Source organism: Dendrobates tinctorius, unplaced genomic scaffold (assembly GCF_039654945.1).
Source record: "Dendrobates tinctorius isolate UK_male_01 unplaced genomic scaffold, ASM3965494v1 ptg000125l, whole genome shotgun sequence".
NCBI classification, from domain to species: domain Eukaryota; kingdom Metazoa; phylum Chordata; class Amphibia; order Anura; family Dendrobatidae; genus Dendrobates; species Dendrobates tinctorius.
Window position 1 is genome coordinate 200949 of NW_027361793.1, and position 12443 is coordinate 213391.

The following is a 12443-nucleotide window of genomic DNA, read 5'->3' on the forward strand; positions in this document are numbered from 1 at the left end:
CCTGATGGACCATACAGGGTCGAAGGATCAAACATGGCAGCTGGATCATTGCCAAAAGAAACAGGATCTTGAAAAGTGGGTGCCTTAGTACATGATGGCCAAACAGGTGCTGCTGCTGGTATGGGGTTTGGCTGTTTAGTTTGGGGACGTAGACTGAAAATTATTGTTGTATTCTTTGGCAATTTTATGCAGGTTATTTGACAGATAAGTCAGAATATTTATCAGCTCTGGCATGCCCACTTCTCCCATACCAGGTATCGCCTGCCCTACAGGTGGATTTCCTTGTTCCGCCATCAAATTCTCCTCCCTTTCGACATCTTCTAATATAGATATTAATATGTCGTCAGAAATATCCTTATCCTCCTCTCTCTGAATTTTGGGGACCTTTCTTGGACATGAAGACCAGAATGGAGGGTTTGGAAAAAGTAGAGCCAGTAAAAGATGAGGATGTTCATCCTCAAGACCTGGCCCCCCTAAGGGGCGAAGTTTGGCAGGTATTGGCTGGCACGCTGGAAGTGGATTTATAAAGGCCTCCATGTTGTTGGCATTGATAATTGCATACCTTACTTTACGGTTGAGGTAGGAATAGAGCCGACTGTAGAATGCCACATCACTGCAGGTCTGAGGCAGAAATGCAGGAGGCACATATCCTTGGTACATGCAGGCCTGATGAGATCCACATATTCCCATAATGATTCCTGAGAAATGACACGTTTTATTGTGATCTTCTTAGGTAATTTTTGACAAAGGTGGGCAGGCACTCTATCCTGAAACTTGCATGGCTGTAACTTTGAACGTCTTAATAGAAAACATCTGAATCAAGCCTTTCCATATTTCAGTTTCAGATGATGATGTGGAGCACCCCACAGGGCCTTAGGTTACTCGGTACCGGGCTGGTCAGGTTCGTTAAAGGGGATGTCATGGTGGCAGTGACCCAGTCCGTGGCCCTGGGCATCCAGTAATAAATAGAGGATAATTATGTGTTTGGTCGTGACGCCACCCGTGTTGTTCGGCAATGGGCGGCCGACGTTGCATTTTTGGTCCACTGAAGCTGATGGTGACGCAGCAAATATGGTTCCGCTCCCCATGGGTAAAGTGGGGCCCCAGGGCAAATATATTTGAGTGCTCAGATGGTGGTGAACGTTGTGGTGCAGAGGAAAAGTGAAGGACACAGAGAGGTGCCATTTTCTGTACCCTTTACTTGAACGTAAACGCAATCTGGGGTACCACAGACAGATGATGGATTGAGTCTGGCTCGCCTGAAGGCATTCAGGGGATCCACCCTGCCAGGTGTGGTTGGGGACCTTCCTTCGGCGCTCTCTTTTTGGGTCCCTGCTGCTTGTAGCTAAGCTGCGGCCCTCTCCTCCATGATGGCTGGCTGACAGCGTGAACCTATATCAAGGGCGCTGTCTTGTTCACTGTCAGCCCCGGGCTCTTTGTTGCCGTGCCTTCAGGTGTTCAGTGTGGCCAAGGAACTTGCAGTACCCTGCCTCCAGATTTGGCTCTCAAGGCATACAGCTCCTGCCCAGCAAAGGACTCTGGCCTCCCTTTTTATCAGTGCTTCGCTCTTGGTTCAGCTATACGCAATTTTACTTCCCCAGAGCCCTTGTCTCAGCACCTGTCCCTTCCCTCTCCACAGACCAACTCCAACTGTCTTGTCATGTGCTCCAACTGCTCTCGTTTCCATTACAACTCTCTTGTTTACGCTCTCAGCTGTCTTCTAACTGACTCAATAACCCCACCTGCTGGCCAGAATTTATAAGGAAGCTCCCCTTTCTGGCCTGCAGCAGGAATTGTCATGTACACTGTGTTACCTGGCATAGGGACCCCCCTCCTGCCTCCAGGCATGACATTACCCCTTAGAGGGAGGCAATGTCACTGTGGCAACCAGACTCTGGGGTGCCAGAGATGCGTTCTCACTTTTTATGCCTAAGACATAATTTTCCATGCAATCAATGGTCTCTGCTGCCTGTGAGGATTGTAGCTTCTGTCCATAACTCGGCGTGACAATGCATGTTTTTTCTTTAATCCCTTACTCCTTTCCCCCTAATTGAGCTGGGATACTGCTGGCTTCTACCTGTATGGAGCCTGCTCAGTTCCCTGCTCTGCTGCGTAGCTGCACATGTGGTGTGAGGTCTTTGCTCTGCTGCTTGACCATTCACATATGCAGTCCCTGGTCGCCGCTGTGGAAGCTGTCCGCGGGTTGTGAGGTCATTTGCAGCTGGTGCATGACTTTTCACGTGTGTCTTGGCTGGCAGCCATGGCCAGGTGCTCTAAGCTGCAGTTTCTGCACTGATTGTGCTGCAGTGGTTTCTGTGTGTGCTTAGGGTTGGCGCAGCCACACCTTCCCTGCTTTTATCAGTGTTAGTGTGTGTACTTGAAATGCTGTCCCCAGCCAATTGCTGAGGGGCAGCTCCTTTATAAACTGACTCTGCCCTATGGGCGGGGCCAGAGCTACTCACAACTCACAAAGCTCCTGGACTTTGCTATGTGTGTCTCGTGTCTGTGGACCTTGTTTGTCTCGGTTATGATACCAAATTCCTTGCCTTGATTCCTGCTTTCTCCTGTTCCCTCGCCCCCTGCCCCGGAGGTGGTATATCCGGGCCTGAATCCTTGATCCTGTACCTGTCCTTCACCTGACCCTGTCTAAATTCGCCCTGGCCTGGAGGCGGTGTATCCAGGCTTGAATCCTTGATCCTGTACCTATCCTGTACCTGACTGTGTCTGAACTGTCTGCTGTGTTATGTTCCTGGAATCCCTCTGGGTTTGGAGCCCCGCACCCAGTGACTCTGACACTCTTGTAACCAGTGTTCCTGCTGAGCATCTACTATGCTGTGCTCTGACTATCATGCGGTGCTAGCTCCATGCAGGCCCAGCAATCCTGCGGTGTTAGCACTATCACGCTTGAGTTCCTTCCTAGGTCCGATGCCCGGAGCCTGACGACCGCAGTCTGGAAACCTGATGACCGCTGCCTGGAGCCTGGCGCTTGATGACGGCAATGGTGCCTGTAGGTCGTGTTGGATGTCCGGAACCAAACGACTCCTGTCTGATGTCTGCCGGTGACTCTGATGTCCTGTGGGTGACCCTGATGTCCTGATGACCTCGTGTACCCTGATGTCCTGATGACCTCGTGTGTCCTGATGTCCTGATGACCTCGTGTGTCCTGATGTCCTGATGACCTCGTGTGTCCTGGTTTTGTCTATGTGCTGTGACTTTATTTTAAGTAAACTTTACTTTATTTATACCTGAAGTTGTGCGGTGTCATCAAGTCCTACGTGTCCTTGTCCACATGCTCAGCTGCCACAGAATCCCGGTCGCTGCCCTTCCCTAGTTCGGGTAGGCCCGGGTCGCCCTATGTGGTATAGAGGGTCCATATTGTGTCCCCGGGGGATGTCCGCCCCTCGCCATCGGCGTGGAGGCACCTGCTGGGCCGCGTCTGCGGCTACAGTCGTGACATTTTCTTGGCATTTGTGATTGTTGATTTTATTTTTGCCCATTGGCCCATATTATTCATATCTGAAGGTTTGATTTTTCCCATGCAAATGAGGTAATGGAGGTCAATAATGTTAAGTTTTGTTATGAGCTGTTGTATCTGTTGTTGTGATCTCATTTATGTTATTAATATCTGAATTCAGTGAATCATTGGTTTTCCAAGGTGCATGAGACACACCCTCCAAGGTAAACATTTGATCTGTTGATGTATCGATTTCAATCAACTCCTTGTGTGTGAGCTTTATCATTTGCTGTTTTTTATTTAGTTCCTTCTTTGCTTTCTGAATCATCTCCAATGTGTGCTGCCTCTCCTGGTTTCTACAGTCACTTAGCTCCTGGCGAGCCATTTCTGCAGGACTCATCAGAACCAGACGTTGTGTGGTGATCTCACCTAATGCCACACGTTGAAAGAAACTGTACATGCATTGTATGAGGTCCTGATGAGAAGCTCGTTGCCTAGAAGACCGAGCACCACTTCTGTCTGACTTGGTTAAGGAGAGAAAGAATATTGAGATGCCTGAGGAAACATTGCAAAAACTGTCAGAAAATGTAGTGCTACTGTAGTGCTACTGAAGAGACTTTGGAGGAAGGAGTCAGCTTTCTTGTTTCTGGAAAAATAAACTTTCTGAGATACAAAAATCCAGAGGCTTCTACTGCACCTAAAAGAAAGTGGTAACCTGCTGAAGGTGAGAGGAGGGGGGCTTCACTTTACCCTTAGCACACACACTAACAAAGAGTGTACAACCCTGACTGTAATCATTATTTTTTTTTCCATTTTAGTTTACTTACATCTAAGGTTACAGTGGCACAGTCTACATCCAGGGGTTTGACTGACCAAGAAATCGAAGCAATCATTTTTGATAGTGATGAAGACAGTGAACTTTCTTTGTCTGATGAAGAGTACATGCCACCAGCTAATGTCTCTACTTCATCGTCCAGTGATTCTTCAGACAAAATGTCTGCACAGAACATTCTTCCAAACAGATAACATGTGAAAATTGTTGTGGTCATCAGTAAAGCTGAAAAGGAAAGTTTGAAAAATATTCCTGCACCATGTTTACTACAACTTTTATATAAAAAACGTTTAGACAAAAAAAATCGTTATTATAAAGAATTATATAGAATGCATATATTGGGCATTTTAAGCCCGTGTACTTACTTTTTTGTTGTTTTTGGCACATAATTATAATGTTTTGAAATATTCACATCTTAGGCTGCGTTCCAACTGGTGCTGGGGTCCGCCAGGAGGGGATCCGTAATGGATCTGACCTCCTGGTAACTCCAATTAAGGCTGCCGGAATGCCGGGATTCCGCCAGCCTTAGCTGGGTCACCAGGAGGTCAGATCCATTACGTATCCCCTCCTGGCGGACCCCAGCGCTAGTGGGAATCATCCTTACTTTGCAATTTTCAAAAAAACTTTGAAAAGTATTTTTATTTGAGTTATTCCATGTTATTTGCACACAGGCCTAAAAGGCCCCAGGTATGTGAAAGTGTAGATTTCTATGGTTATGCGTTCTAGGGTTAACAGCCAATAGATGACCAGGGGGAACATCTTCTGTGCTGTTATAGGCAGTACAATTTTGGGCAAGTGTGCCTGTGCTGACAAGAGTATATTTATTACCAAGATACCCCCGCATGTGTAAACCACATCCTGGTTTGCAAATACTTCAGAAAATTTTCATGCTTTAAAGACCTCACTTGTAAAGCTCAGTTTTTGGTTGACTGGTTGATCACATTGGACACAATATGCAGCATATTACTTTGATAAAGCAATGGTGTTAATTTGGCTCAGTAGCTAACCTGAAATATATCTTTTGACACTATATATTTTCTCGTATTGAAAGCCATTACTTTGGCTGCATCAAAAGGGAAGTGTTTAAAAGCAAAAAGTGACAGCTGAATGCTTGTAGATGCAGAGTACGTAATGTAATCATTTTTGGCTGAGATAACTTGCATGAGGGAGACTGCATGTTCCTTCTTTCTTTCTAGGATAATAAACAGAAATAATAATAAATGCAATTTTTATCTGTAAAGAAATTTTTGGAAAGGATGTCAGATCATCTATTGAGTCTCCAATATTTACTACACAGCAGAACAGAACAGTTATGGAATATTGAGCATGGTCACAGTTATGTTTTAGAACATCTTCACATTCTTGCATTTCTCACTTTTATTTCCGGAATACATAGTGGCAGAGAGTTTTAACATTACTTACCGATAGATACTGGTCAAGAACATTGTCATGATTATCAGTAGTAGTCTATGGGTTAAGCTTCAGTTTTTTAAGAACGGCTGAATATAGATATGATTGCTGTTAATAGTGTAGTGCGGATATACAAATGGCTCTTTTGAATCCATATTGAAATATACAGAAAGCATTCAGACAATTACCTAGCTGCATTTCTGGTAAAAGATATACCGATGTGAAAGAAAAATCTCATCCTGCCACAATCTTGAGAACTGTTTGTTTGTTGACATCACAAACAGTTCTAAGCTTCCATATGTTAGTGGTTTGTGATTGTAAAACTTTACGGTTTACTTAACCTCTGTCTGCGGTGGTTTTATCTAAATCCTTGTGGCTTTTACATTCTGAAGGGTTTATGGCCCTTCGTCTGACGACTACATGATATCTCAGTTTCATCCGACCTTGAAAGCTGGCCACTTGAAGGGCTGGGTGAAACTTGAGTTACTACATAGTGTAAATCACTATATAAGACCAGAGAAACATGACAAAGACAGATGCCAAAACTGGGGTACCTGTACATGTACAGTGTGTTCATACCTGCATAATTGGGGACACCCATGCAGTGTATTCAATTTCCCAGGGGTTCTCTGTCTTGGTGTTGCTTCTCTGATATTCCAGACGGATGATGTTTAAAAGCCTCTTGGTTATGATGTAAGTATACTGTATGTAGTTAATCTTTATATATACTTACCATAATCATTAGATATATTTAATCCCTATATGTACTTTACCTTTGAATATACAAAAGAGTATGCACTCATACCATTCAATCATTCTATTCCTTTAATCTTGTACTTTGAAATAAAAAAGTGTTATATTGCAAGTATTAGCCATCTTTAAAGCCGTATCTGAACCTTAGTGTTAAAAAATTGTCAAATAAAATAGCAAAATTATCCATTACATAATTCTGCAAAGAGGGAACCATCATGCCATTAAAAAATACGAAAAGTTGATTGTCCTTCAATGTAGTGCATCCTGCTCTCAACATATTGTCGGGATTCCATTAACATTTGAAAACCAAGAAAGGGTTTGACAGCTTGAGGTTTCATGGTACACTTTTTTTTTATTTAAACAAACAGTCTCCTGTTTCCAATCATGTCATTCAGACTGCATTGTTGGTTATTCTCAAAAGCTTAACTGAAAACATACACAATTTTTTGTCATACTAGTAAACTTTATAGTCTTGCAAGGATTTAAAATAATCTGTTTCACTCTCTTTTGGACTAATTGTTGATATTTTTATCAGCCACAACTCTCAAGTGTTATCAAGTTTTGGTGGAAGAGATGCATATTCTTTCATTTTTATTACTTGCAGTCAGTTCTCCTTCACTCTGTGTGATTTTCTATGTGATTTTCTATTTGAACATTGAGAAATGTAATTGTTTTGGGAAAAACGCACTTTTCTGACATTTGAAAATAATCTTTTTGAACCATGCCTTGTGTAACATCCACCATCTTGCAATGTACGATTTTTGCCTACAGTTTCACAGTTCATTGAATGCTTCTATTTGCCATCAGAAGACGATTTCAGTGAAGCCACAATATTTTCCTTATCTGATACACTAACATTTATCTGATACACTAACATAAGATTTGGTTTCCAGTACCATCTCTATGCTGACGACACCCAATTATATGCTTCTTCTCCTGACATCACGCCAGCCTTTCTAGAAAACACCGGCGATTGTCTAAACGCTGTGTCTAACATCATTTCCTCACTATATCTGAAACTGAACCTGTCAAAGACTGAATTCCTTGTGTTTCCTCCCGCTACTAATGTACCTATACCCAACATTGCCATTTCCGTGTGTGGTTCCACTATTACTCCCCAGCAACATGCCCGCTTTCCTTTGTCCCCCACATACGATCACTGGCTCGCTCTTGTTATCTGCACCTCAAAAACATTTCTAGAATTTGACCTTTTCTTACTTTTGACTTCGCAAAAACTCTGTTTCTCTTATTCATTCTCGTCTCGACTATTGTATCTCCCTTCTAATCGGTCTCCCTCTTACCAAACTCTCCCCCCTTTAATCTGTTTTGAATGCTGCTGCCAGGATCATATTCCTCGCCAATCGTTACACCGATGCCTCTACCTTGTGCCAGTCAATACACTGGCTACCCATCCACTCCAGAATCCAGTACAAACTTATTACCCTCACCCACAAAGCTCTTCATGGCTGAGCACCACCCTACATCTCCTCCCTTAATTCAGTATACCATCCTACCCGCGCTCTCCATTCTGCTGATGACCTGAGGTTAGCATCCTCAATAATCAGAACCTCCCACTCCCGTCTCCAAGACTATAGACGTGCTGCACCAATTCTTTGGAATGCACTTCCCAGGTCAATACGAGTAGTCCCCAATCACCACAATTTTAAGCGTGCCCTGAAAACGCATTTATTCAGACTGGCCCATCACCTCAACACATTAACCTAATCTATCCCTGTGTGGCACAGCCAAAAGTTTTACCATAACCAGGTTCCCCGCATCATGTTCCCACATGCTTTATGCATCCATTAGCCCTCTGTATCTGTACTGTTACACACTTAACATTATGGCTGGTCCATACAATCAGGGCAACTGCTACCACCCACCTTTCGTGTCTCCCTTTTTTCCTCATAGATTGTAAGCTTGCGAGCAGGGCCCTCATTCCTCTTGGTATTTGTTATAATCTATGTGATTATTGTTATGCTGTAATGTCTATTGTCTGTACAAGTCCCCTCTGAAATGTAAAGTGCTGCGGAATATGTCGGTGCTATAGAAATAAAATTTATTATTATTATATTATTTGAAAAAAAAAAAGATCTTCAAGTGTTTCTTGTCAGAAAAATAACACTTTGCATGGAGGTGTAATTAATTTTTTTTGGCATGCAAATGCCATTTACTTTGATATGTTGAAAATCTTGCTCCGAAGCCCCATTATTCATCACTTGTGTAGATTAACTTAGACCTTTTATGTCTATCATTGGCGACTTCTGGATGTACCAAATAAATATTGCAAAGTGGATTTTCATGGGCCCATCCAGTATGTGGGTACCAAGGTGTAATGGGGTGCATATGACTATGCAGCAAGGCTGGCTGTTGTGAATTCTCTTGATCTGACTTCTGAGGCGGGGCTTCCTCTAATGTTACTGCGGGTAGTGGAGCTGGCCAGGTTGACAGAAGTCTGCCACCTGACGACGATGATTGGAAGTCAGGGGTTACTGAGCAGGCTTCCCTCAGTTGCTGCTGGTGATTGGTTTCTTCTTGCGCATTTTGAGGTCTGCTGTCTCCTGCCTGATCCTGCATTTTTCAGTTAAGTTGTTCATTTGCTAATCCTTTGCATCTGATCTGGTTTTGCCTCTTTCTGCTTTGCTGTGAGGGTTCAGCGTGCTCCCTACTGGGGCAGTTCTGGACCCCGCTCCATATGTTACAGCGTGTGTCAGTTTGTTCAGTCCCCTGTTATATTAAGGCCCCGTCACACTAAGCAAGATCGCTAGCGAGATCGCTGCTGAGTCACAAGTATTGTGACGTAATAGCGATCTCACCAACAATATCGCTGTGTGCGACACGCATCAGCGACCTGCCCCCCTGCCGGGTATCACTGATCGTGCCATAAATGTCTGGACTTTTTTTGGTCACTCATGTCTCACAGCGTAGCATGTATTGTCACGTTTGACACATACCCAACGACTTTGTTAGCGACTCAGAAGCGAGACAAAGGCGTGGATTTGCGTTCCCGTTTCCACGCCTCCCTCTGCTCCGATTGGTACTCGCTACAGCATCCTGATTGGCGGTCTTGCTTTTAAAAGAAGGTAACATAATAGCGCTTCAGTACTTTGTTCCTGACCCGGGTGTGTCCTAGTTCAGATCCTGTTTGCGTTCAACGGCTGCGACTCCACATTGTCTCATCTGCTTTTTCATCTGTATTCCACGGTGCTTCTATAACCTGTGTTTATTGTAGGTATACTTTTGGGGTCTCAACAGCGTTTCCACTTTTTTCAGATTTTTTTTAGGGTGTATGAAGTGAACACACCCAACACCCTGTATTTTTTTGTAAATTTTTTTTGTTTTGGTGGTTTACTTTTTACAATGTTCCATGCATGGTCAGAGTATGGTAATCTTTTTTTTTTTTTTTATAGATGTCTTGCAATAGTGAGGAGTTCGTTCGGGAGATGATTGAGCTTTATCGGTCTCTGCCATGTCTTTGGAAAATCACGTCCGCCGACAACAGCAACATGATCAAAAAAAGGGAGGTGTCATGATCTGAATTTTGATCTGACAGTTTTAAATTGCACAGGGTGAACTTTTTTTACTTTGGCAAGTGCCAAGTGACTTGACTGTCCCCGGTGGTGGTTAGTGGTATTGCACTTTAGGTTTAATGTGCACATAATCATGAATCAGGTGTGGGGCTCTATAAATGAGTCTCAGGGTGTGTAATCACGGCTGGTGATATTCATTCTTTCATGGATTCTGAGTTGGTGAGAGCCTGGTGGAAGGATGGAGCTGAGGAGGAGTCCTGCGCAGCTTAGCCAGGGGGGACGTGTGTCAGCTATGGTGTCTGGACGAAGGGCTGGCATGGCGTGGTGGGGTCGCAGTGATGGTGTCAGCAGGAAGTGTCTGCATGGATTGGTGGAGTGGCGACTATGGAGAGTGGCACTCACCATGTGGGACTTGGCTGCTGAGCTGGACTCAAGCATGCTTGACTTCGTGTCAGAAGCTGAACTCATCTTTGGGACTCTGTTACTAAGCAGCAGCAACTGGTGGTGGACTCTGCTCCAAGGCTGCACTATGGTGAAGGATCCTATTATGGTGATGGATCCGGGTGGAGGAGAAGACGCACGCAGGTGGAGGGCTCTGTTGCAGGAGCATAAGCACAGAGCATAAAGCTAAGTGGTGTCCCCCTGTATTGTCTCTTTCCCTCATGTGTGTTGTTAGTGCAGTGGTGGGATTAGTTTCCGCACCGACCAATTCCCTAGTGAGGGTTTAGGGTCAGGGCGAGCAAGGGCGTTGAGGTACGCGTGCGGCACCCGGTGCGGAACCGGCATAGGGAACGTTAGGAGTGCAGGGACACTGGCTCAGGGGAGCTCAGGAGGTCTCCAATTCCCTTTTCCCTATCGCAGGGCCCACCATTGTTAATGTTTCCCAGGTCCCCCTTATTATTTAAATTCGCCATACTGGAGGCGGGGTTTCCAGAATTTATATTAACGTGTAATACCTAAATTCGCCAGGTGGAGGCGGTGTATCCATCTGCACGTTTTATTTAAATTCGCCCCACTGGAGGCGCTGTATCCAGGGTCACGTGTGTTATGGGTTCGCCTTGCGGTAACATCTGCGCCCAGACACACAGTGACCATGACATTGGGCTGGTGATAATGTCATGGTCACTGTGTGTCTGGGCGCAGATGTTACCGCAAGGCGAACCCATAACACACGTGACCCTGGATACAGCGCCTCCAGTGGGGCGAATTTAAATAATAAAACGTGCAGATGGATACACCGCCTCCACCTGGCGAATTTAGGTATTACACGTTAATATAAATTCTGGAAACCCCGCCTCCAGTACGGCGAATTTAAATAATAAGGGGGACCTGGGAAACATTAACAATGGTGGGCCCTGCGATAGGGAAAAGGGAATTGGAGACCTCCTGAGCTCCCCTGAGCCAGTGTCCCTGCACTCCTAACGTTCCCTATGCCGGTTCCGCACCGGGCGCTGCACGCGTACCTCAACGCCCTTGCTCGCCCTGACCCTAAACCCTCACTAGGGAATTGGTCGGTGCAGAAACTAATCCCACCACTGCACTAACAACACACATGAGGGAAAGAGACAATACAGGGGGACACCACTTAGCTTTATGCTCTGTGCTTATGCTCCTGCAACAGAGCCCTCCACCTGCGTGCATCTTCTCCTCCACCCGGATCCATCACCATAATAGGATCCTTCACCATAGTGCAGCCTTGGAGCAGAGTCCACCACCAGTTGCTGCTGCTTAGTAACAGAGTCCCAAAGATGAGTTCAGCTTCTGACACGAAGTCAAGCATGCTTGAGTCCAGCTCAGCAGCCAAGTCCCACATGGTGAGTGCCACTCTCCATAGTCGCCACTCCACCAGTCCATGCAGACACTTCCTGCTGACACCATCACTGCGACCCCACCACGCCATGCCAGCCCTTCGTCCAGACACCATAGCTGACACACATCCCCCTGGCTAAGCTGCGCAGGACTCCTCCTCAGCTCCATCCTTCCACCAGGCTCTCACCAACTCAGAATCCATGAAAGAATGAATATCACCAGCCGTGATTACACACCCTGAGACTCATTTATAGAGCCCCACACCTGATTCATGATTATGTGCACATTAAACCTAAAGTGCAATACCACTAACCACCACCGGGGACAGTCAAGTGACTTGGCACTTGCCAAAGTAAAAAAGTTCACCCTGTGCAATTTAAAACTGTCAGATCAAAATTCAGATCATGACAGGAGGCATACGAGAAAATGATTGCCCTGTTCAAGTGCCATAACCCGAGCAAGAAGGTTGACGAAACTCTTGTTCGTAAAAAAATACTGTCTCTCCGCACCATTTACAAGAAGGAGCTGAACAAGGTGGAGAAGTCGAGGAAGTCGGGTGCCGGCACAGATGAGGTATACGTGCCGTCGCTGTGGTACTACGACTTACTCGGCTTCACCCGTGTCCAGGAACTTCCAAGGAAGACAGTGTCTTTGA